Here is a 24,509-nt window from a genome sequence, read left to right as displayed (position 1 = left end):
TAACTGACAGAGGAATGGTAACATATGCCAGTGGCTAAAAGAGAACAGTCACTCAACCTTTGAACATTTGCAGAGATGTTTTCAAAATATACTTCTCAGACGTAACTAAAGTTGGGAAAGATTTTTCAAAATCTCTATTTGTGGAATAAAAATGTGTATGTTTATTCTAAGGTAGAATACTTTATAGTCTTCCATTTTACCTATTCTTTGTAAATGTGGCAATTTCTGTTAAACGCAGTCCAGGAAGGATGTTTAAGTACAGAAACCAAAAACAAAATCAAAGTGATTCCTGCTCCAAAGCATCTTTTGGAATACCTTGTATGTTTTTGAAGTTCAGTTTCTTTCGCAGTACAACAGCCCTGATAGTCATTTTTTCCCTTTTGTCCTTCCTTTTCCTTCATCTTCCCCAGTGGTAACAGCACACAAAGCAGATACTTTAAAATCTTCAAGCTCACAAGGTTCTAGGAGTATTCATAGACATGAGTCTCTTGGTGATATACCAGCATCTTTCTGAGGAAGGAGGCATAGCAGAAGAGAAGGAGCTGGATGGATCCCACTGCTGCTGGCTCCCTGGCAGGTGGGGAGAGCATGCACTGTCCCTGCATCCAGCTGTTTAGGACTGTTTATCTTGCACTCCTGATGTTTTGTTTAGTCAGTGATGATGTGTAAGTTTCAAATGGTTTTGACTTCCAGGTAGACAAAGTACATGAAGCAACCAGGAGTCCCAAACATTTGTTGCTGGCAGAATGCTAAATAAACAGTGGCAACACCTACCTGTGTAGGTGGCAATTAATCACATCAATCAACCAGATCAGCTAGCAAAGCTTTTTTTTTAACTTTTCTTCCCTTTTGTTCCTTGTCTCCTCTCACCTTCTTGTCTCCTTGTCTCTTGGTTGTTGCTCCTGCTGGCAGTAGAGCTGGGTTATGTAAACCCTGTGTCACCTCTTCTCTGCTGGCTGGACCATTTAATGCTCTCAGCCCAGTTTAGCAGGGGACTCTCAGCCTGCCTTTGAGCACAGATTTCTTCTCTTTCTGTATTTCTTAGACAACTGAGCCAAAACTTCAGCCTGTGGGCCCGTAGACTTATATGTGCTATACCCATTTGAACAACCCTCCTGAAAATTTTTGAACTCATTGTTTTAGCTAAATTTGATGGAGCAATAGAATTTTCAAAGTTCCTATGGATTTTCTAAATAAATGTGCAGAGAAAAAAGTAAGTTAGTCACAGGGAAAAGTGCCATTGCAAACTCTTCTTTTTTTTATTAGGCATCTGTAATGAACATGGAAGAAAGACTTTCTGAGACATGGAAAAACCATCCTTCAAAGCCTGGATAAGCACCAGTGGTAACTGCTTCTTGAGACACACAAGTCTTCAGTTTTGTTTTGTAGGTGTTTTTTTTTCCCTTTTTTTTTTAATAGAAATGGGATGGCAATTTTTTATCAAAGCTAAAAAGAAAAGCATTTTTTTCTTAAAATCAGAGGACTATTTTCCTAGTCCTCCAGCTTTTCTTTTTTTTTCAGGCTAGGTTTTAGGCAAAGACTTACCAATGTGAATTGTTAGAGATTGCAGGGACTGGTGCTTGCAGAATCCAAGCCAGTAAGTAAAGTGACTGTGGCAGCTGATAGAGAAGAAAAGATGACCCACTGGAGGAACTTTCAGTGTCTTTAAACTCCAGACTGTGGTTTTCCCAGAAGATGAAAATATTGAATAAAAATAATCCTTATTTCTTGGTGGATTGTTATTATAAAATGCCTGAAATTTTTATGCGGAGGGAATGATTAAATATATTAAAAAAAAAAAGCTCAAGACCAGGGCAGTGCCCAGTTTTCCTTTCCACATATGCTATTTCAGGTTCCTTCATTTTTTACCTCATAGTGAGATTCTAGGTCTGTTTTTTATCATAATGTCTATGCTGCCATTTTTTCTGGAGCTGAATTCAACCCATTACTGGAATCAAGAATGTGGCTGCATGTGATCTGGTGGGATCAACCTTTCCTCTAGCCCTGAATCCACTTGCATGTTTTACACCTCATGGAAGAGCAACGTAACAGGACTGACCTTTGAAGAAAAGAAAGTAAATAGTGAAAAAATGTCCTCCTGAAATTGTGCTCTCTTACACAAAGGAATGGCTGTGCCATGCTGGACTAAATTTTCTTCTATCCCTGAACCCTGTCTCCAAAGGTTTTAAATGTGGATGTCAAAGGAAATAGGGTATGGAGAGGGCAAGTAGCAGTGATGTGCTTCCACCCTCCTGTGATTTGTAGTTGTGAGATTTCTGAACCAGAGATTGTCTTTGTGCAATTATACAATGGTATGAAAAATTCCTGCTGTAAAGGAATATCTATTTGCATATAAAAAACTTAATTAATTATCCCTGCAATTCTCCTGCACTTGCCAGGGAAGAGCTGTTTTATCCTCCTGGTTGTGGTAATCAATTACCACATAATAGGCTAAGACATACGAGAACAAGAAAGAAAACATGCAGGAAACGTGCAGGTGGGAAATTTTTGCCACTGTCTGTATCAGGGCAGATAAAAATTTATTTCCACGCAGACTGCAAGTTTTGAGCAGTAGTATCTTGCATCTTTTGCATAAGCTTAGGCCAGTTTTACAGTCAGCCTGATTTGTGGGTACTCAGAGAATGTAAAACTGTGGCTTTATGTGGTCTTTGTGTGAAGCTGAAGGAAGTGAAGAGCTTCACTTGGTGGTTCAAGCACATAAGAACCTCATATTTAGGCTAGAAGGCTTGAGGTGCATGTTCCCACCCAGTGTGCAGCCAAGGGAGGGTTTCAGGCTACCCTGATCTTCATGTGGTTGGTAATACACAGGTTGTCTTGAGGGGTAGCAGAAATTGTTTCTCAGTAGCTCACAGGTTATTTTTGAAACTTAATCCATTTAATTTCTTTAATGGCTTAGGCAGAAAATTGACACTGCGGGACACTGTGGACTTGCAACACAGTATGCACTAGCTTTTAGTATATTAAATAGCTCATTTTAATTCTGTCCTAAAATGGAATCCTTTGCATCTTTCATGTCCATTACATAAGAAACAACCATAAACCATGACCTTAGTCCTTGACATTGGAAAGCATGTTGAATAAATATCTCTCTTCATTGTGGTCCTTGGCAATAACAGGTTTAATTTAGTGAATTTTGAGTTTAAGTTTATTCCTGTATAAGTTATAACAAAGGCTGCATGTTTCTCAAAGCTTAAAACTTCACTACAAGAAAAGAATTTCCTAGATTAGAATAGCTGATCGAAAGCATAGGAACCTCTTTGTCTATTGTATAGATTTTATAATAGATCCAGTTAATGCTCCAGGGACAGATAACATAGTCACATGAAGAGTGATGAAGTGAAAAAGACTAAAAGTATGACATTCCAGGTTTTCATTTCTTCAATGCTTGGTTAAAGTGTCAGTGGTTTTTCCAGTGATTTTTAAAATTTCAGTAATTTATTACTCCATATCAAATGGCAGTGGCTTAAGAATTCAACATATTTTAGACTCATTTTGCTAACCAGAGTGTAAGTTTAAAAAACCCAAACCCATGAACCAAAAAAAAAAAAAAAAAAAAACCAACCAAAAAAACCCCCAAAAAACCCCAAATAAAAAAACACTTGTGGAAGCCACTGTATTAAGAATTACTTCAATCACACAAGGGCGCAGCTGCTGTTTTGAAGGAGTATTGCATCCATGTTTGGTAAAACATTTGTTGTCTAGGAATTCATTATCAGCAAAATTTACAAAAGCACTTCCATGACAATGCTTTAGCAGATTTTGTCCAGCAACTCTGCAGTCTCCTCCATACTTTGAAACGGAAGGCTACCAGAGGCAGGCAGTGGCGACATTGGCCAGGTCAGCACACCTACTACGGAGTCCCTGACTTCCAGTTTCTTTCCAATACTTTGGGCTGTCATCCCACTTTGCTCTTCACATCTGTATACATCTTTAGGTCATTTGTAAACTGAAGAATTCAGAATCTCATGTCTGGAACACAGCACAGTGGGCTGCCATACTGCTGAACTAGCTTTTTTGATACCCTTTTTTCTCTCTCCAGATTAGATGACGTTGCTTCCACTAAAAGGTTGATTCACTTCAGTGATTGACAGGAAGGTGAACAAGAGATCTGAAAGCTTCAAGACAGAAATCCCTTTACTAAATCAGGCATGTTCTGCTTTTTACAAAATTAGGTCCTCCAGTTCTATCAGGGATTAACATTTTTGTAACTCAGAAGATGGTGTACAAAAAAAGAAATTTTTTATGGTGCTGTTAACAGCAAGCAGTGCCAAAATAGATTATGCCATTATTTGCTTAGAAGAAAAACACTTGAAATCTGACCTTAGTGAAGTATTTTTACTGTGTTCTACTGTTGAAACATAAGATCAGAACATAACTATATAAGTGGTAAAATGGATAGCATTTACATCTTTTACCAGTTAATTACTGCTTGTGAATTTTGTAACAATTTTTTCTCCCTTCAGTCAAATAATTCAGTGCATTTCCATGTCAGACTTTTGTCCACTGATCTAGCAGCAGTATTTCTATAGGATTATAAAAGTGTTTTACTGATGTTATAAGTTCTCCACTTCTTGCCAAGATGTAGGGCAGAAGTCTAATGCATATCTAGAGTCCCTTTAGGACAAATCATTTTTGAGTGATAAAACTCTACCAACCGCACAGGAGGAGCAAGGATCTCTCCAGTCTATCCATCTCTTTTTTTGCAGAGTTGTAGAGAATCCTGAAGTGCATTCAGAGGTCAAAAGGAGTGTGCCATTGCTGGAAAAAGAGAGGAGGTCCAAAGACAAGGGGCTTCATGATGCTGTGATTCTGTATAAACAGAAAGGTAAGCATCATCTTGGCATGACATTTGAGTTTTTGTGTTCCCTTCTTTATCCTTTTCTTTTCTAGAACAGAGAAGGAGAAATATGCCCTCAAACAGCGTAAAGCATATCTCCCTAAACTCCTTGTCTCCTGCCCACCATTTATTTCTTTCCTGCTTAAAATGCCCACACTTCTCTTCCTAGTGCATATTTATGTTTAGAGGGTGACATTTCATTGTGTCTTATGTTTAATAATTTTGTCTCTAAATGGATGCAAGATAATTTGTATAGGAACACACCTGTTTCTATTGGTTTGCTTTTTTTTTTTACATTAAAAAATCTGGGTATAAACAACTGTTTATACATTTTTGCATTGTTTTTGACATAAACAAATCAAAGTGTCATTCTCAAGTTACTTCAGTCCTTGATTTGAAAATGCCCCAGTGGACTTGCCTTCAGAATTTTTATTGCTCTCTTTCCCGTGTGACAGTCACTCATGCAAACAAGCTTTCTGTATTTTTCCAAGTTCCCTTGATCTTCAAGAAAGATGGAACAAGTAGTGGAGTAACCAGGAGTTAGTTTGTAATATTTGCAGATGAGGAGTAAATGAGGAATTTCTGGTACCTGATGTTTGAGAAGGAATTGTGAGAATTCATAAAGCAATGAATTCTGTGGTAGAAAGGAACTCTGGTTACATTTTGCAATGGGCACAAACTTCAAGCCTCGGTTTTATTATCTGCAACAGTTTTTGATCTAATTGCTGAGAAAATACAGGTAAGATTTCTAATGACACAAGCCCAAAGAAATATATCACTGAAATGAGAACATCAAAATTTCCGTTTAGTCTGAAATGCCACCCAAAGATGGTTTTCCAAAGACTTTCTGGTTCTCTCTTGGAAACCTTACAAGCTTTTGTTTCCCCTCGGGACTTCTAGAATTTCCCTGTTTAGACTGGAGGGTCTCTGAAGCAGAGGCTGTTTTGATAAACTGTGTGTACAGCACCTTACACAATGGACCTCTGATCACAGCCTGCATCTCCACGTTATGGCAATGCAAATAAATATATGAACAACTGTCCCTTGAACAGGAAGGAAAATAAAAATCAGATTCCCCAGAGAGTTGACGCATATATGGTAACCAGTCTCCTATCATAATAATGTTGTATATGTTGAAATCCAAGATTTAGTAGATGTTCAGCTTTCTTAGCATGGCAGAAGTACTCTCCCATTTTGTCTTATATCCTTGGGCAGAAGTTTTTTCTTGTTTGCTTTTTATCCTGTTTTGCCTGACACTAGGGGAGACTTTGTTTTAGTAACATTTGTAGCCATCACTTTGATCTGCAGCAGGAAAGCTCAAGATCGGCTTCTCTGCCCACAGGGAAACAGATGAGATCAGAATATGCCAGCTTTAAAAACCTCACTAGATTGGATCTAGAAGAAATAGTTCTTGTTCCTTAGTTAATTGCAAATTACATCTTTAACAAAAATGCTACGTTTTCTACACGATTATTCATTTGTGAAAACTGATTTCCATTTATTCCTGTCACACATGAGGTTCTTTGTTCTTTGTAAATAAAAGAAATATTGTAGTTTCCAAAATCTCATTTGCTGCAGGTTTCTGTGCTTGTATTGTTTTCTAATGTTCCTCTGTCATAGTGTTTGTTAGCAAAATTGTCACTCTTGACAGGTACTTCCAAAAATGTTTTGTTATAGGCCAGGGTAGTGAAATATCAGATTGGGTAGAAAAGGTTTCTTTGTTTCAGCAAGCGCTGTGCAACTGCATCAATGATTGTGACTAAGCTGATTTCAGACCAGATTCCCTCTTTCCTAAAAAGGGAGGAAGCGGGATTTATTCAAGGGAGAATCAAGGGGAGGAACACCAGAAGAGCAGCTGAAGGCTGTGCCAATTCTATCGGTGTGTCCTGCCACAGCACTTGTGGTGACTGGGCAGAGAAGTGCTGGCAGCTGTGCTTTGCCCTCAGTGTTTAGCCTTTGGAGCAAGGTATGCTCCATCTCCTGCACCAGGATTTTGCAGTCACAGGAAGGGCTCAAGTAAGGGTGTTTTTGTTACTCATTGAGTCTCCTGGTGGGTAAAAAAAGTCTGGGTGTAAGTCTGAATGTGCTAAACCACCAGGCTCTTTGGTGGTAGCTGCAAGTGACTGAATATTGCAGCACACCTTAAGAAAAAGACAACTGTGTGGCTTACTATAAAAACTGAATGTGCAAAACAGAGTGTGGTGGCTCAGCCATATCCCCTGTGCACCCATCTGTGTTCGGCTGGGCCTGCAAGGTGTTTCCCTGTTTCTACTTGTTTGCTCTGGAAATGGGGGGAAAAGTCTGTCCACATTCCTTCTCTGCTACACTTTGACTATTCAAGGCAGCCTGGAGTTTCACATGATCAACACAAATGGCTGGAGAAGGATCCTCCTCAGTGCCAGCTTTCCTCTTCCAGATTTTTCCTCCTTGCCTCTGCATGAGAAATGAGCATTTTACAGGAGTACAGAAAATTATATGGGCTATAAGGACTCAGCAGGTGCTGAGAAGAGTTTTACAGAAATACCTTTTTAAAGTTGAAAACAAATTTTCTTTGACCTTTTTAATGCCCTGTTTGTGCTTGTTTGCCATTGGTGTTCATGTTGGTGCAATTTGGGGCTGGGGGGTATAGGAGTGGTCATAGAATTATAATTAAATTGGAGTATTTGCAGCAAGGCTTTTCATTAGCACCAGAGAAGTGACTGACTATGAGAGAACCTTAAGGCATCACGAAAGCAAAAACAAAACAGTTATGTCCAGTCAGAACAACTCCAGTTGTGAATTTAGATTTTAACAATCCTTACAAAGTGTTCAGTCATTATTAACGAAATGATGTAATAATAATAATAATTTTGCTTGAATAAATATGAGAACTCTGGAGTAGGTGGCTGCCAACAGTAATATCGTCTCTTTTGTATTGTTCTTTCATCAAATTTTATCATATTGTGTATTAGCTGGTTACCAAGACAATCTATGATTATAAACAGAAGAGTTTCTTTATCCCATCATAGAAAAAAAAGGAAGTTATCCATAATTGTCATCACAGCTTATGGACTATATAATGTGAAATGGATTAAGCCCTCTAAGATAGTACCTTTCAGTCTTCTTTCCCCCAAAAGTATGTGCCAAACATTGAGATTTTTGTCATGCTGGGAAACTACAGAGCATACCCATGTGAGTTGTTCAGAAGAAGAAATGCATCACTTTTCTTTGAAAGAACATTTGTATTTGCTGGCAAACTTTGTCTTGAACAAACATTTTGAAACTTTGGTTTGGGCAGCCATTCAAGAATACCCCAAAATCTGTTCACTGGGAAAGATTCTTGTATTTGTGCAGCAGTTTCTGGACTAATACAGTCTCTCTCAAGAATGAGGGATTTATGAAGGTAGCTTTAAAAAAAAATCTGTCTCAAAACTCTAACAGTTCTAGTTCTAAAATCCAGAAAAAAAATAAGCCAGCTCTTAAGGAGTGTGCCTGGCAGGTACCAGCGAGTTAGTAGGTAGCATGACTTTCACATGAACTTCCTGTAGATAATTCAGCCTTACAGCAAATCCTATAATTCTCTCTTATCCATCTCAAATATTGCAATAATTGCAAATATGACTTGGGCATTTCATGAGGCATTAATCATCTTTATCAGATATTTGGCTTCAGAAATTATTTTGTAATGCTGTTTACTTTGTTACTCAGAGATGAGTTATTACAGAGCAGTAGTGTTAGCCATGGGAAAAGGCTGAAAGGAGGTGAAAGGCTTTATCCTTTGCATTCAGAAGCAATTGTAGAATGATTATGTGGCTAGGTGCGCACTTTCCAAGGCAGCTGTGCCTATTCCTTGCCATCAGACAGTAAATAACGGTTCCATGGTTTGTTGCTACATTTGGTTTTCCATCCAATTCTGCTTTCCACCAAAGTCAGGACACCTGCAAGGTGTAACTTCATTGGGAGAAGTAGCACCCATCAACCATAAGGAACCAAAAAAAAAGGAATGCAACTTATAACTTGGACTCTTGCATCCTGTGGTGTGTGCATATGCTGCTTATAAAAGGTGCTGAATCCAAATCCTGGCCTTGACTGCAGGTAGATGCAGTACAAATCCCAATTGTTCAAATCCCAACCTGGGTGTCTGCCCTGCTGCAACTGAGAGGTTGCTTAATTGAATTTAATGAGGTTGTCCATATGCAGCACAGTTGGCAGATAGTTGCAAGAAGCATCTGGTGAGCTCTCCTGAAATTCTGCTCCATAGGGGCTGAGTTTGTGTCACTGGCGGTGGGTCAGGCTACCACACAGCTTCTGTGTAGGAGGGTGTCACAAAACATTGTTTCCCTGGGGAAAACCAACCTAACCCTCTGCTCTTGAAACAAACTAGTTAGCCAATTTGGAAGAGCTGTCCAGACTTCTCCCCAGATATCTGGATTTAAATTTGCAGTTCAGCATGTTACACAGAGTTAATATCTCCTGCAACATGTGGGTGGAGTGTCCTCTGATTTTTGCTGTAATTGAGTAGATGGGCATATAGCAGCCCAGTTGTGTTTAGCATTACTTTTTACATAGAATTTATGGCTGAAATTTCCAGCAGTGAATTGACCTCTAGGAGGGTGTGGTTTGTCCTCCATAGCCACATAATCCCCCAGCAGTGTATGGAAGCCGTGAACTCGACAGGGAAGCAGAATCAGCTTCCTCAGCCTGAAATCCTTCCCTGCCCCTGCCCTGCTCTGGGTGAGTCTCTGAAAAATTAATTCCCCAGCAATTCCCCCCCCAGATGAAACTGGTACTAAAACATGTTAAAAATAAAAGGAGCCATTGTTCTAATCATCTGGAGATTAGTTATTAACGTATGTGATAGGTACAGGCCAGAAAACATGAGTGTTTTAATGTTGATGTGTGATTAAACTGTGAATATGAAGTGGGGTGAATTGGTTTTGCATTTTTTTTCTTCTTTCTTTTTTTTTTTTTTAAGAAATTTTATCTAATCTTATTTCAGAGTTTAAGAGCAGCCACAGGGAAATGAGAAGCATATAATCTGCAGTCCTGAATATTTTATCACCTTAAAATAGAGATGGCTGGTTTCTACAGGATTTTTTGGTTTCAGATTCAGGTGTCTTCAGACAAAGCATTTCTCATTTTCTCATTCCCTTTCTTTCTTGGTTTGTAATTAAAATAAAGTAAAATACATATATACAGCATTTTCACTGCTCTAACAGTTCTGTCTTGTTAAGAAAATGAAAACAACCTTGATGAATGAGCTTGGGAAATTGACAGACAAGGAAAAGCAAGGGTTGGTTTTGCTTATGGGCCATGAGCTGGCCCTGCAAATCTGAAATGAATTTGCAGTGCTTTTCTTACAGTGGGGCTTATAAAGCTTGGCTGATTCTTATAAAAAAATTCTTGCTCAGGGATCATGGAAGATAAAGTATGAAGAGAAGGTTCTTTATTTTAAGAAGTGTTATATTAAAGCATGAAACATCTGCAGTATCAAGAAGGCCCCTTCAGAATGATGGAATGGGGTCTGGGGCTGTGGGAAATTCCCCTGTCTTTCATCTTTGGAACCATCTTTTGTTGCTTAAGCTTGGGAGTGTGTCTTTCAGGATAATTCCAATCAGAGGGCAACTACTGGAGAATCATTATGATTTTAGTATATTGGCTGCATTAGTCTCTGTTACAGAGGACATGAGGCTTAGTTAGCAGCCTGGGAATACTTTTCTGTAAGAAACATCGTAGTTCTCATATCTACATGTGCCTAGTGTCCTGCATTCGGGGATGATGAAGTATTTTCTGCCTCTGAGAAGAGATAAAAGAATACCAAGCCCAGAGGGAAAGCAACATTCCAGAACCTGACTATGAGGGATAGTTGCAGAAAAAGGATGAAAAAGTGTGTCTACAAATAGGAGAGCTTCTAAAGGAAGAAAGACATGGAGCAAGAAACCTGCATATTGGAGAAAAGTAGATCACACAGAAAAAAGTTCAAAGAAGCCGATATGGAAACAGAGCACATGGATTCTGCTAGCAAAATGGAAAAAAAACTTTGTTTTTTCCCTCTGCATTTATGTATATATTAAAATATTTAGGACTAGGACAAAGTCTGTTACAGAAGATGATTGGGGTGGTGTTTGCTTGTTTATAGGAGCAGAGTAAAAGGCTGGAAGAAAGCAGAGAGAAAACAAGTGGGTGTAGTGGTGCCTCTCATTATTAGAAAAAAAGGAGTTTTTCATTCTCTTTCTTGCTGCTCCTCCATTTATGAATCATGTTGTATTTTTAGACTGTCTTGCATCCTTTGGCTTCTTCTTACCACATCTTGCCAGCCTATCAAATATTTGTATAAATTCTCAGTGCAATGTTGCTCAAATTTCAATCCCCTGAGAAACTTTTGCCAGTGATGATCACAAGCCAATTATCAAAACTAGAACCTTGCAAGACAGGTAATCATTCCAACATGAAAAAAAAATCTAGTTTTAAATTAAAAATCACTGCCCTACAGTATTCAGCCAAGAAAGGGCTTCATACCTGTAGATTTCATCAGTATATGATGTTTAAACAGAATTTAGGGTCCTATTTACCTTTATCACAAGGTTCATCACTTTGTGACAATTAATGTTGTAATCACATGCTAAGTTTTTATCCCTTATTTTATAAGTGAAATTGGGAATTACTGATAAATAAGTATTTCCATAAAATATTTTTTCTTTTGAAGTTTTCCAATTGCAAAGTTGAAATTGATATGTAAAATGGAACAAACATGGGCTGTTATAACAAAAATGGACATCAATTTAAGCCAATTTTGGTGAGGTTTATTTGCTCAGTATTTAAGCTGGAAACTTCTACACTTTCCATCTGGCTTCTTTCAACAGTTATGTGTTGTAGTAATCAAGTATTTTGACATCTGAAATTCTATGAAAATCCAATCCATTCCCAATTGGAGGAATAATACCAGCTATTTCATAAAACTTGAAAGGGTGATGTTTCCTTATGACAGCAGAATAGGAGGGAGAGAACCAACAGAGGAAAAATAAAGGAAATTTCTGCCCCCTCTTTGATGGAAAGTTCCACATGTTCATCTCTAGAAGAAGCAGAGCACAGGTAAACTGGACAGATTCTTATGTCATCTTGGAACATTTCTTGTTCCTATTCTCTGCTTTCAGAATTTGAAATTGTTCAGGCTCACTGTTCTGAAATGAACAGAAAAGTTATTTTAATGTGTGTTTATTACAAACTATGATTTTTTAATTTTTATTTTTGTTGTTTCTTGCCTTTTTAAATTCATTTTTCCTCAATGTTCTGATCCTTCCTTCTCAGAAACGTTTGGGGTTGGGGCACTCAATTAGTTATGAGAAGCAGCACTTGCCAAGAAGAGTCAGGTATTGCCCAAAGGTGGTAGCACTGATTCAGAAAGTGAGTCAGGATGCAAAAAGTCATTTTGTTGTTCGTCCTTTGGATGAAAAAGAAGTTTCAATGTTTAAATGCAGCTAGATACAATTAACATCATAGTGCCCTTGAGGTGCAAGTGACTAATCTCCGTTTCAAAGGACTCCAGACATCTTGCATGGTGTGAAGGGTGAAATAGGCATTACAGCACTAACAGTGGGGTTAACAGAGATGCTTACCACAAAAAGGCACATGAAAGTTACTGCTTCTCTTCCCCCTCCCTCCAGCCTCCTCCTGCATTGCAAACAAAACATGAAGGTCACCTGCAGAACATTGTGGCTGGGTTTGGGTTTGTTTGTTTGTTTGGGCTTTTAAATTATTATTTGTTTATTTGTTTTTCTGGATAGAAAAATTAAACAAGGAAGGAACATTGAGGGCAAAGGAGTTGAAATTCTTGGTTTCTGCCTGTTGCTGCTTTTGGTTTTTGAATCCCATTGGCAAAATTCCGAGGTCTGGCTCCTACTTCTAAGCTCATGGTGAGCCCAAGTGTCCTTTCCAATACATTCTGCTTAGTAAAAGCTAAATGTCAAAGAACAAAGCTGTAGTGGAACTAGTTGTTTCCTATTAATGAATTTTTTTTTATGTGTTGAGTCGCCATTACTAGCCACCATTACTTTTTTGCTTAATGTTTCTGATAATTTCTAAGATCCACCTTGGTAGGTTAGTTGAATTGTCTTACCCTGCTGCAGGTTAATTATGACTGGGGGTTATGGAATCAGTTGCCCAACAGAACTTCAAATGTGCAGTCACTGATGACTTTTAAAAGCCATCCTTTCATCTAAAAAGATTGAATAAATTAAAATGCCTTCTCCAGTTATTAACTGAATGCTGTCCTTAATTACCAAAATATTATTGTAAAACTGTTTTCCAAAAATAAAGTAAGATCTTGCTATCCAGTACAGTTTTACTAGGAAGTAGCCACACAGAGAGCCAGATACAGAGGGAGTGCTGATCTTTACTGGAGGAAAGATATTTTGTCAGCCCTTGTTACCACCACATTGCATGCTTGTTCAGTCCACATACACTTAAATACAGGACATCTTAATATCATTCTGTATTGGCCAGAGCTAGCAAGACAACTGTGAATGTGTCCAGAATATTTTGCTCATCCATTCTCTCCCTTATTCATTATGGAGCTGTGATTGACAAAACCAGGAGAATTTCCACTGGAGCCCACATGATAAAAGATGAATATGTGTTTTCCCCTGTATAGTGGTCCTGAGCATGTGCAAATATTTCCAAAGGAAGTCCTATGGACTGCTTGATCATCATTCCTAATCCTCTGTAAAGACACCTCTTCACTCTTTCCTTGAGGTGTTGGCATTTGTTGGCTTTCTACACGAGGACGCATGGACTGGAGATGGGCACTCTTCCAGGCATGGTTAGTTGTTTGGTGGTTTCTCTGGCCTGCAAACTCTTCTTTTCCTGTAGAATATGTGTAAACAGGTTATGTCCTGCTGTCAAAATGCAACAGCTTCCATGAGTAGCAAAGGCCCCCTTGCTTGTCCACAGCAGCCAGCATCTGTGCTGCAGAGGGGAGGGATGGACAACTGTGAGCTGGACCTGCCTCATGTCTTTTGGAACACTTATGTTGTTCTGGGCTGCTGAAGAGCCAGCTGTAGCAATGTTTTTTTCCTAACAGATCTGGCTTGTACATTTATGCTGTCCTTTTAGCTTAAAACACATTCTCAAGGCCAGGGTTTCTTAACTCTCAGCCTTTGCAAGACACAGTAGAGTTAACCAAGTACACATCCCACCCGCAGTGGATATGGCATGCACAAGGTGACTACAAAACCAACATTGGCCCAGGCTGTTTATCATCTTTTCTACAGTGTGATGTTTGCAATAGTTTGTATCAAATACAGGTGCAGAGTGGTTTCCTACTCCTGCTGTTAAAGGGATGGAAGCTCCTGGGTATCAGCATACGTGGTAAAGTCGGCATGAAGCACACTTGAAAAGCACCTTTGCTTTTGTCAGATTTCCATGACTGTGTGATTCTCTGTTCTGTACTAATGAAAGGCACCGTAAGCATGATGCCCAAAACTCTAAATATTGCGGTCTAGTGAAACAGCACAAGAAGCAGCAGTCAGTATAAGGTTGGCTCAAAATTATGAAAGATGTGAAAAATGGGAGAAGCTTGTTGTAGCACTGCTAAAGGAGCTTCTTCAAATGGAAAAAAAAAAAAAATACCCAGCACTGGTCAGAAAAGGCTGCAAATAGTTTGTAGAAAGAAATAAAACTCCCAAGAATTGCAGATTAGTAACTCCTGATTCAATCAAGTGTATTAGTCTGGCACGCAATGTTTAAGGGTTCACTGCTTATTTAAGGACCCATAATTCAAAAGTTTCAGTGTATGTATTGATGGGAATGGATGTGAGATGCTGTTCTTTAGGAACTGAAGATAAAAATATATTAAAGCTACCAACTATGAGTGGCAGAAGTTGTTCAGGGCTGTGTTTTTGGCTCCTGAAGAGGATTAAAATTCCATCACTTGATTCTGGTAAAGGTAAAATATCCCCACCCAGACTGGCTGGAGTCTTCCTCTGCTATATGTTCCTTAACATGATATAAACCCTCTACTACAGTTTAACCTAAACTCCTGGATTGAAGACACTTTTGCAAGCTGCTGTTTCATTGTACTCAGTGGTGCTGAAGACTGACTGTGTCTGTACAGGAAAGCTTTTGCATTTCTAGCTTCAGCCCATCAGGCCAGTAAATTTATGAGGAGAGGCGGTCCCAGCCTATCACAGATAATTGGAAAGCTTTCAAAAGCAATGGTCAGTGTCTAATTTTAGTGAACTCCTGACCTGGAGTTTTTGCTGAGGACATCACTCCATAGCCAACTGTCATGAGGTAAAGCACCTGGTTCATGTAATTTAGTACTTTTGACCATGCAATCTAACTCTTTCTGCTTTTTATCAGAAAATGATGCTAATGATTAGCCACAAAAATAATATAATTAAATAATACTAGAAGCACGTAGAGTTCTCAGTCTTCAGAGCAGTATCCTGCTAATGAAACTTCAGGTACTGCCCAACCAAAATTTCAATATATCTTGATTCTCCAGGGTTCATAAATAACCAGAATTGTTTATAGTCTTAAAGAAAAAAGGAAAAAAAACAAACAACAACAAAAAAAAAACATGGTAAAAGGCATGGAAAGGAAAGAACAAACAAAATGAAAAAGTCTATCTAGGAATTCAGGTCAGGGAACAGTACATATTAGGCCAAAGTCTAGGAAAGAGCAGGAAAGGAATTAAAGGATATAAGAGAAAGGAATGCAGAAAAAAAAAAAAAAAGGCTGAAATAGAAAAATAATGAGAAGGCTATGGACACCCAGAAGTACTTTTGTAGTTCTGAGTTTGAAAGATCATTTCTGGTGCTGACCATCAGCTGGATTTTTTGACACATCTGTTTTCTGAGAGAAGTGTTTTGTTCTAATTGCAGTCCTAATAACAATTTTTTCTGGCATGCCTGGCTCACCTTTCCTTTGCACTTTGGTTGAAATTATTAGCTACCCATGTGCCCTGAGGGTACGTTCAGTACATCAGTAATAAAGTCTACCATGCTCTTATATAGCCAAAGGATTAGATTAGATCCACAGCTTCTTCTGTCTGTTTCTCTGAATAATTTTACCCTAATATCTAAATCTTCTTTTCATATCAACAGTAGTCAAGAAACAGTAACCCTAGTAACATCTTCTAGCTCAATATTTTTTTTCCAGTATGAAAAGTTCTCAGCAAGTTGAAACACAGAAGAGGTGACTGTACAACAGAGCCCAAGGCTAACCTTTGTAGGCATGTGTTAGCTTAGTCATGGAGAGAGAGATTAGGAGTGAAAAAAAATGTAATTGGATGTGTTTTATTCTGTAATTTCATTTTGTTTTTAGAAGAAGGTTTCAGGCAAAATGATAATGACAGCAATTTATTCAATTTATCCAATGAAATACTTCTGATTGTATTAATAGACTGAAGTGATGTTTACATGTGTAGTTTTAGGTATAGTTCCCTATAGAGACAAGCTCTTTAGGTCAGTAGTTAATCTCCATCTAGATGCAGTCTACTGAGATAGACATTGCAAAAGCACAGGACTTGCATAATTGATAATTTGGACTGGAATTTCTTCAATAAACTGTCTTTTCCTTGGGATGACAAACTGGGACAGCCTCTTCTCTGGCAGACAGACAAGCTCTTGTTTGTCAAAACTGGTGTAACTTTTACACTTCTTACTCAAATAATGTTTTGGGAAATTTATCTGGTTAAATTAACTCTTTGGAATATTTTCAGGAAAAAATGTAATTGTGAATTTAAATTGATCTCCCCTTCTACCTAAACCAACAACAAAACAAAAAAAAAATAGTGAAACTGACTGAGGAAATAGAAATATTTTTAACCTGGGGCAATGATCATGCACTTTTCCCCCTGTCTTCCCTTCGGCTTACTAATTCAGAAACTTGCTGAGGTGTTTTGTTCCCCACATTATGAAAGAGGATACCTTTTCTTGAGTTTTATGATCTTTTAGGAAAAAGAAAATGTTATTTTCTGAACTCTAGCAGTCAGGGCACAAAACTTGTTTTCTGTATGTAGCAATGCAATGTATGTAAAGCATGCATGTCTTTCACAATGTAGCCCATTCTGGCTTGTGGCTAAAGTGTAGATACCTATCAGAGATGAGTTCGGGAAGAAACAGATTAGGAAATTTTATGCAGACTCACATTTTTTATTGGTTTATATGGGTTTTTTTCCTTGTTATGTTTAGTTATACTAAGTGAAGACATAGGTGTTCCATTAGTGGTTGGAAAGGAATAGCCCTGTTCCAACCACCTGTACAGATTTTCTAGGGTTTGACAGACTATTAGAGCTGTCTGTGTTTAGGTGAACCCCATAGAGAGTCTACATTTGCATAGGCAAATACCCATGCCAGTGGTACTTGCCCAACACCTCCCAGCTGTGTGCACAGGTGACCTGCCTGGCAGCTCCAGTGATCTGCTTGCTCGTGCTTACTTACATAGAGAATCCTGAGCAATGAAGTTCAGTGTCAGAGCTGATCCGTAAGAGTCCATGGAACTGCATGTGAACCCCAAAAAGCAGTTGGCAGGGAGCCAGACTGAAACCCTGCAGAGTCTCCCTGGGGTGTGGTGCCCTGTTGGCTTGCTGGAGCAGCTCTTTGGAACCTGTACTAACCTTACACCATACAGATGAAAAACCAGGATGCATAAACTTTGATGTCTGGAGCACCACACTTTCACATATGTTATTTCAAGTTGGACTTGCAAACCCAAATTACTGTGAAGGCAATAAATGGTTTTGGAGCAGATTGACCATATCTATCTATCTATCTATCTATGTATATATATATATATAAAACACTTCAATTCATGTTCCTAATGCAGCAGTGGAATATGTGGTCATTCATGCTGGCAGCTCACTGCCATTCTGCATGTGTAAATATAAAGGGAGGCAAAAGGAGTTTTCCTCAGCATTCTACCTTTATATCCATCCTTTCACACTTCCAGGGCTTTCAGCTTGTTTCTTTGGGGAGGAAATCATAGAGTCATAGAATGGTTTGAGTTGGAAAGGATCTTAAAAATCATCTAGTTCAAACCCCCCCCTGCCATGACCAGGGACACTTTTCAACTGGACCAAGTTGCTAAAGTCCCCATCTAACCTGGCCTCCAACACTGCCAGGGATGGGGCATCCACAGCTCCTCTGGGCAAATTGTCCAGTGCCTCACCACCCTCGCTGTAAATAATTTCTTCCTAAAATCTACCTTAAATCTTCCTACCCTCTTCCAGTTTACAGCCATTACTCCTTGGAAAAATCTAAGTGCTCATAGGCCAGAAGGAAGGAGCAGATGATGGGATGCTCCAAGCAAATCCCTTGCATCCTAGCATAGGTACAGACTCAACTAAATCTCCTTACAGCAGAAATACCTGTCACCTGCCGAGTAGAGATTCTTCTGCTTTGAGTCACTAAATATTATTGTCACAAATTTTATTCTAGTTATCAAGGCTCTTACAACCTCTCCAATTTCCTTTATGCTATTGATTTCTCTCAATATTCCCTTTCAGCACTGGATGCTCCCATATCTCCTGTATCTCCTTATCTGCATAATAATTCTGCTAATCCACCATATCTTCTCTAGTTTAAAACAGCAAGCTCCTCTATGCCACTATGTCTTACAGGACTTGACATAAATCTGCCACAATTCCAAGAAAATCAGTTCAGAGAGAAAGATTAAAAGTCATAGCCCCATTTTAACCAACCCAAGCTGCATTTTATGATATTTTCTATCTGCTTTTATGTATTTGCATACAACAGCAGTCAGACTTACAGGTCTGTAGGGGCTATCATATTCTACCTTTCACTTTTTTTTCTTGCTGTTCTCCTCTCATATGGTTTTGTTTTGTTTCCAACATAGACCAGAGTATGGTAGAGATATTTAAAAGAGGGAAAATCAGTAAGAACTCAAATCCTGCAGGAGTTCGTTATGTGAACTCCCAAACTATTCAGGAGGAGTTTGTTATAGAAACCCTTTATGAGATCAAGTTTGACATCAAGTCTACCAAACTAGTAATTGCACCAATGTGTTTCTCAGTGCAATAATAATTCACTATACAATGGCAACAAGGGTTTGTCTGTCCAAGTTTATTCTAAAAGCATACAATGTGGAGGGACTTAAAAGTTGGGGAATGCTTTTAGTTCTGATCTTGGTATCTCTAGGTTACCTTCTGTATCAACAAATTGGAAATAACGTACCTTTAATAGCTTACTATGCCAATATTATTAGAGAGTATAAAAAAAAAGTTTTAAAAAAAGTTAGGCAGGAGTTACTATAATTATCATCACTTAAGAGACTTCTATGGGACTTAGTACAGAAGTGTGTGTGAGAATGCTAAAAACAAAAATTTGTCTGCATTGTGGTGACCCAGCCAGCAGACGTGGCAAGACCTGAGGTGACAGTCTGGACTCTGTGGTAACAGCTCTGGCCCTGGTCATGGGAATACACACAACTTTGGCTTGAAGCAAAGTGCACAAGGATTTCTATATAACTTCATTGCAGTTGTTGATGCTGCAGCTCAAATCAGCATTTATTTGACTAAAGGATGTCTAGGATGATGAAATGATCTCTAATTACAATGTGCTGAAAGAGCTCCTGAAAAATTGTCTCCTTTCTGCTTTTAATTTAGCTGGAGGCATTTGAAAAGAAATCCAGGTGGTGGAAAAAATTTCTTAAGTCAGAGTAAAGGATTCATATGTATTCTTCAGGAAACTTCCATGTCTTTTTTGGAGTCTCAGGCCCTGTCACAGTACAGCCCAGCAATGTGCATTTGACCTCAAGGATATGATATATCTTAGTGAGATCAGAGGAGCATGCACACATTGCATCAGCTTTGATTGTATTTGAAGCCAGGCAGATCCAAGTGTTAGACTTTTGATTCAGTCATTTTAAATTGTGCATCAGGCAAACCCATAAAAGTTTGTCTTCTTTTAACTTCTCCCTGTTTGCCCACAAGGTAGCAATTCCTAGATAAATGCTATAATCAAGTTCCTTTTGCCCATACTATTATGTGTCTCTTCTGAGCAGTAGTATTTCAGTATGCACACCATAAAAACTGTATTGGATTATTTGCTCTGAGCCACAGCACATCACAAATGCACATGTAGTTTGTTTTCCTCTCTCACTTCAAGCTTGCTGCTACTGCTGGTGCTTGCCATTTTTCTTCTGACTTTTGTAGCTTCCAGTGCTCTCACTGTCCTCTTCACTGAGTCTTCTCTATTTCATGCTCTTTCCAGGCTAGTGCCAACGATACATGTAATACACTGATTATTTCCTCTGCTAGGTCATAAATTGCATTCACTTTCTTAGGATCCAACCCTGCAGTGTCCTCAACAGTGTTCAGACATGCAAGAGCATGCTGTAAGGAAAAACACACATTGGTTTGTACAGGGCTTTTTTAAATGATGAAAACAAACATCTGCATGGGTCCCTTGCCCTCTGGTCTATCAGGAATGGCCTTGAATGGTCAGCCATCACAGAGCTTGAGGGATGGGAGCAAAGTACCAGCTCCTCACTGTTCCCACCCAGAAGACAATTTTCCCCTTCAGTGCAGATCTCAAGGTACCCTGGTAGTGCTGAGCATGTCAGTCACTCCCCAAAAAGTCACTCCTGAGCTGCTTTCTCCATGGCTTAGCACCGAGCCTTTGAGAGCACAGCAAAAACGCTGCCCCAGGAGGCTCTGAAGTTGTGTTGGCACAGGCAGTATTGTGGAGGGAGCACTGGGGAGAAAGTGATTTGCTGAGCCAGAGGGTAGGAAGAGAGAAGGGGTTGGAGATGCAGGCCAATCCAGAAAAATGTGGGTACTTTCCACCTGAAAACTGGAATCTCACCAACAGATCCTTGGGTCTGCTTGGAGAGGATATTACCCTTTCTTGCTGCGGGGTTCTTTGGCTCCTAGGTCATTTCCAGAATTATTGCAAAGTAATATTCATGAGAACTAATCTGGGAGGTAAAAAACCATACCCCTTCAGCTGCATGTGTGACCCATGGTGAAGTTTAATCAGTTTTGTAAGGTATTTTTGTATCCTACTGTTTCAAATTAATAAAGCTTCAGATAAAAATTAGGCATTTAAATAGACCTTCTGAGTAGGTTTAGTTTTTTTTTTTTCCTCAATATTCCTTCTATTTAGCTTTTTGTGATAAATGGCCACTGTTTTGCCAAGCATTCAGTAGAGTTTTTAGTTATGCATTTTATGTATCTTTTTGGTTAATTATTAGCAGGCATTTCTGATATTTTCTGAGGGGTGGATGCTGACTTACTGCAATTGGACTTGGTGCCTGTGTGTATTTTGACATCCCATTTTACTTGCTTTTCTTTAGGAGAGTGGGACAGAAATCAAACCAAATAATACTGAGAACATTTTGAACAAGCTTGGATCCAGAGACAGAATGTGGTGCTTGGGTTGTCATTCTAAAAATGGGCCAACTGATCTTTTTCTAAGTTTTATTAAGTTCTTTTTACATAAAAATACATCAAATATAACTATTCATGTTATATAAAAATTAATTGGAACACATTACTTATTTTAAGCATAGAGACACATACCATTCAAGAGAATAACCCCATAAAATTCATATTTGCATCTGCTCTAGATGTCTGAATGATAATTTTTGCTCTGTGTAATCTCTCAAGCTGCTGTGCTCCGCACCTCTCCTGTGCAGGTTGTGTGATTTTAGTGAGCTCTTTTTGTTTGCCAAGACTGCAAAAGCTGATTAGAGAGGGAGGGGTCTGCCCTGCAAGGACACCAACAGGGATCTGATCCTGACAGTTCTGTGCAAGCCAATATGTAATGCTGGCCATTTTCTAGCAAAATATATTTTGCCTGTAAGTTTGGTAGTACACTTTGCATTTATGGTCTCTTAGTGTCTCTCACTTTACTTAGGGGAATATTCTGTTGAGTTCTTATGTTATTTTATTCCTATATATTTGCAGCAACTCTCAACCACTAATACTTTCTGAAAATAATTTGCAGGTTTGCTAGTTAGGTGCTGAACTTCAACCACTTTTGTGCTCTATGTATGAAGTATATCATTATAAGGCACTTTCTTGAAATGTCTTCTCTGAAATTTCAGACCGTGTTTAATCTTGCTCACACATCCAGCACTGTAATTTCAAGTTCAGCTTGCAGTTTATAACTTTGCAATCCTTTTTTTGAAGAGCTGCTAACCAATTATTCTCCAACCTATGAGTGAAGAGTTGCATATTTGTGCCAAAACCATAATACTTTGTTCTTCTGTCTACTAAATAAAATGCTGGTTTTGCAGAGCATTTCTCCAATTTTCCTACAGGCGTGCATATTAATAATAATAAAGTTGTGCCCCTAAATCAGCCTCAACCAAGTAATTTAACAAAGGTCAGAGTTGGTTGTTTAAAATGTAGTCACAGGAGTCCAAAGAAGTGAAGATGGTAAAGAGGAGAGCTGTAATACAATAGCTAAAATCATGTTAGTTCAAGCTGTGAAAACATTAATCCTGAGAATAATTAATCCCTGGAATAATGTTTGTACTATTGTTGTACAGTTCTACAAGCAAGCATAAGAAATTATTATGTATTATTATGCCAATAAACACAATAATAATTCCTCTTTTGCTAATGATCTGAATATCCAGAATTAAATAATTTTGCAAATTAAGCGGTTTCACAAAATGACCTGCATGTATAATTATATTTTTATAGAGGTGCATACACATATACACTTTCTTTAAGAATTATGGACCTTTAGTCCCAGTAAACGTTTAATTAGGTTTGTTCCATAATTTCTGTTCTTCTTTGTATATGTATGTGATGCATACAATCAGTGGTTGGAAAAAAATTAGAAATCCCATTTGATCTTATATTCACATCACTTCTCATTACAGGAAGTGACAGTGAATGTGTTTAAAAGTGCTGATGTGATCACTGGAACGACTGCTACAAAGCAGCCTAATTCAGCTTTTCTAAGAAACCTGCATAAAATCTGGGTGTTTGTCGTATGCGTGACAGTTGAAGTCAGTACAGGTAATTTTGGAATTGTAAGAATTCTTCAGTAACATGCTCAAGGAAGCTTTGCACATTTTCTTTGTGTGTATTTTCATCTACAGTAGGCCAGCTGTTAAAAAATACAGTGCACAGAGAATACAAACACTAATGAGGAATATTAGACCAACTTGGCATGCTAATGTAATTCTCGCGGAAATTCCTCCCTTTCCTCTCCCCTCTTAATTTTTCAAGTACATCTTCTCATTATCTACCCTGATTACATGACTGCTGAGATACTATTAATTTCTTTTCTTTCCACAAGATTCCAAGATATTAAGGGTAGATAAAGATAATATTTTTCCATATGCATAGAACAACCCATAAAGCCATGTAATGTGCTTTCTGCATCAAGCCCTGTGTGACTGTTTGAACTGTACCATCTTTTCAGAAAGTAAATCAGCCTCAAGTTTAATCTGCAAGTGACGGCAAGTCTACTGCATCTATATTCAAGCTGACCCAGAAGTTAGATTCTGATATTAATTTCTTCATTCTCAGTTTCAAAATGCAAACTTGCCATTGTGCTTTTATTTTCTACAGCCTCTAATGTTAAAAAAAAAAAGTTTGCTACTGGAAATTTTTTAAAGTTTTCTTTAAGAGCTTGCTTTATCAATTTTAGCATTGTCAAGATGTTTCCACACTTTTGTAACTCAACAGAATAATATGGCTAGTAAATACACGTGAATCCATTAGTTTGCTTCATTTAAAAGGAAGGAAAAAAAGAATTAAATACGTAGTCATCTACCCTGCCCCATGTAGTCCAGTGTCAATGATCAGTCACAGTTCTGACCTCAAATTTTACTCCTCTCTTCTCAAGTAGTATCCCCTTAAAAGTAGTTATTACTTAATTTTGAAGCTCTGAATGCAAGCTCAGAGAATGTCTTGTAACAGCACCTGGGGTGAGCTCAAGTTATGCTCTGTGCTCTGATCCTTACTTATAAGCCACTGATACATTTGTGTATTGCCAGATCACTGCAAGATTCATCTGTGTTTGTGAAGAGAAGTCAAAACAGAGGCTATTAAATCAGAAAGTTTTATTAATTAGTAATTAAATTATTAAATGAACGGAGTAGGAAGAATTCTTTAATTCTGCATGGAACCTTTCTTTTAAAATACAGGATAGTTTCCTTACAGCAAAACCATAAGAAAAAAGTTTCAAAATAAATATGTGATAATTATCCTCCTAGACCTGCTTACATGTCAAAACCATTTTCTTCAGTGTTGCTTCATTGTTGAGGGTTAGTGTACTTCACCAGCAAGTGGCAGAACATGTCCTAAGCAGGGATTTTCCATTGCATGCCACAATTACAGACAATTGACATTTGATTATAATAACCAGAAAACTTTCATGAAATAAATGACACCTGAGTAAGCTTCATAACCATTTGCCTCACCCTCCCTTGGAATGCATCTGTGCTGTGTGAAGGCTAGGAACAGTTCTGGTGATTGCAAGCAGAATTATTAGAAGCCAGGGGAGCACAGAACATTTCCTGAGATAGGTTGCACTGGATAGCTTACATACCGCTTGTAGTGGATTTTAGAATTCTTTCCTTGTGTGTAGTTCTGAGTGCACTCCCAGGAACAAAATGGTAGTCTGTGCTGGAGATTATACACTTACATCCTAAAGTTTCTGTGTGTCCTGAGCTTGGTTCAAACCTG

At 38.4% G+C, this 24,509-nt stretch overlaps 2 long non-coding RNA genes across 2 annotated transcripts in view; both read left to right on the top strand.

Annotated features, from left to right (window-relative positions):
* Positions 1 to 24,509, top strand: part of LOC119697915 — a 166,655-nt gene that overhangs the window by 93,966 nt on the left and 48,180 nt on the right. The window contains exon 2 of the long non-coding RNA XR_005255999.1: positions 4,728 to 4,846. This is a non-coding gene — a long non-coding RNA (uncharacterized LOC119697915). The remainder of the gene's footprint in view (positions 1 to 4,727; positions 4,847 to 24,509) is intronic.
* On the top strand, positions 431 to 4,167 carry LOC119697917. Its single transcript, XR_005256001.1, has 3 exons — positions 431 to 577; positions 1,267 to 1,385; positions 4,061 to 4,167. It is a non-coding gene; the product is annotated as an uncharacterized LOC119697917 (long non-coding RNA).

The sequence above is a fragment of the Motacilla alba genome, chromosome 2 (assembly GCF_015832195.1).
Source record: "Motacilla alba alba isolate MOTALB_02 chromosome 2, Motacilla_alba_V1.0_pri, whole genome shotgun sequence".
Lineage (NCBI taxonomy): Eukaryota > Metazoa > Chordata > Aves > Passeriformes > Motacillidae > Motacilla > Motacilla alba.
Note: the sequence above shows the minus strand (reverse complement) of the source record. Positions and strands in the feature narration are given on the sequence as shown.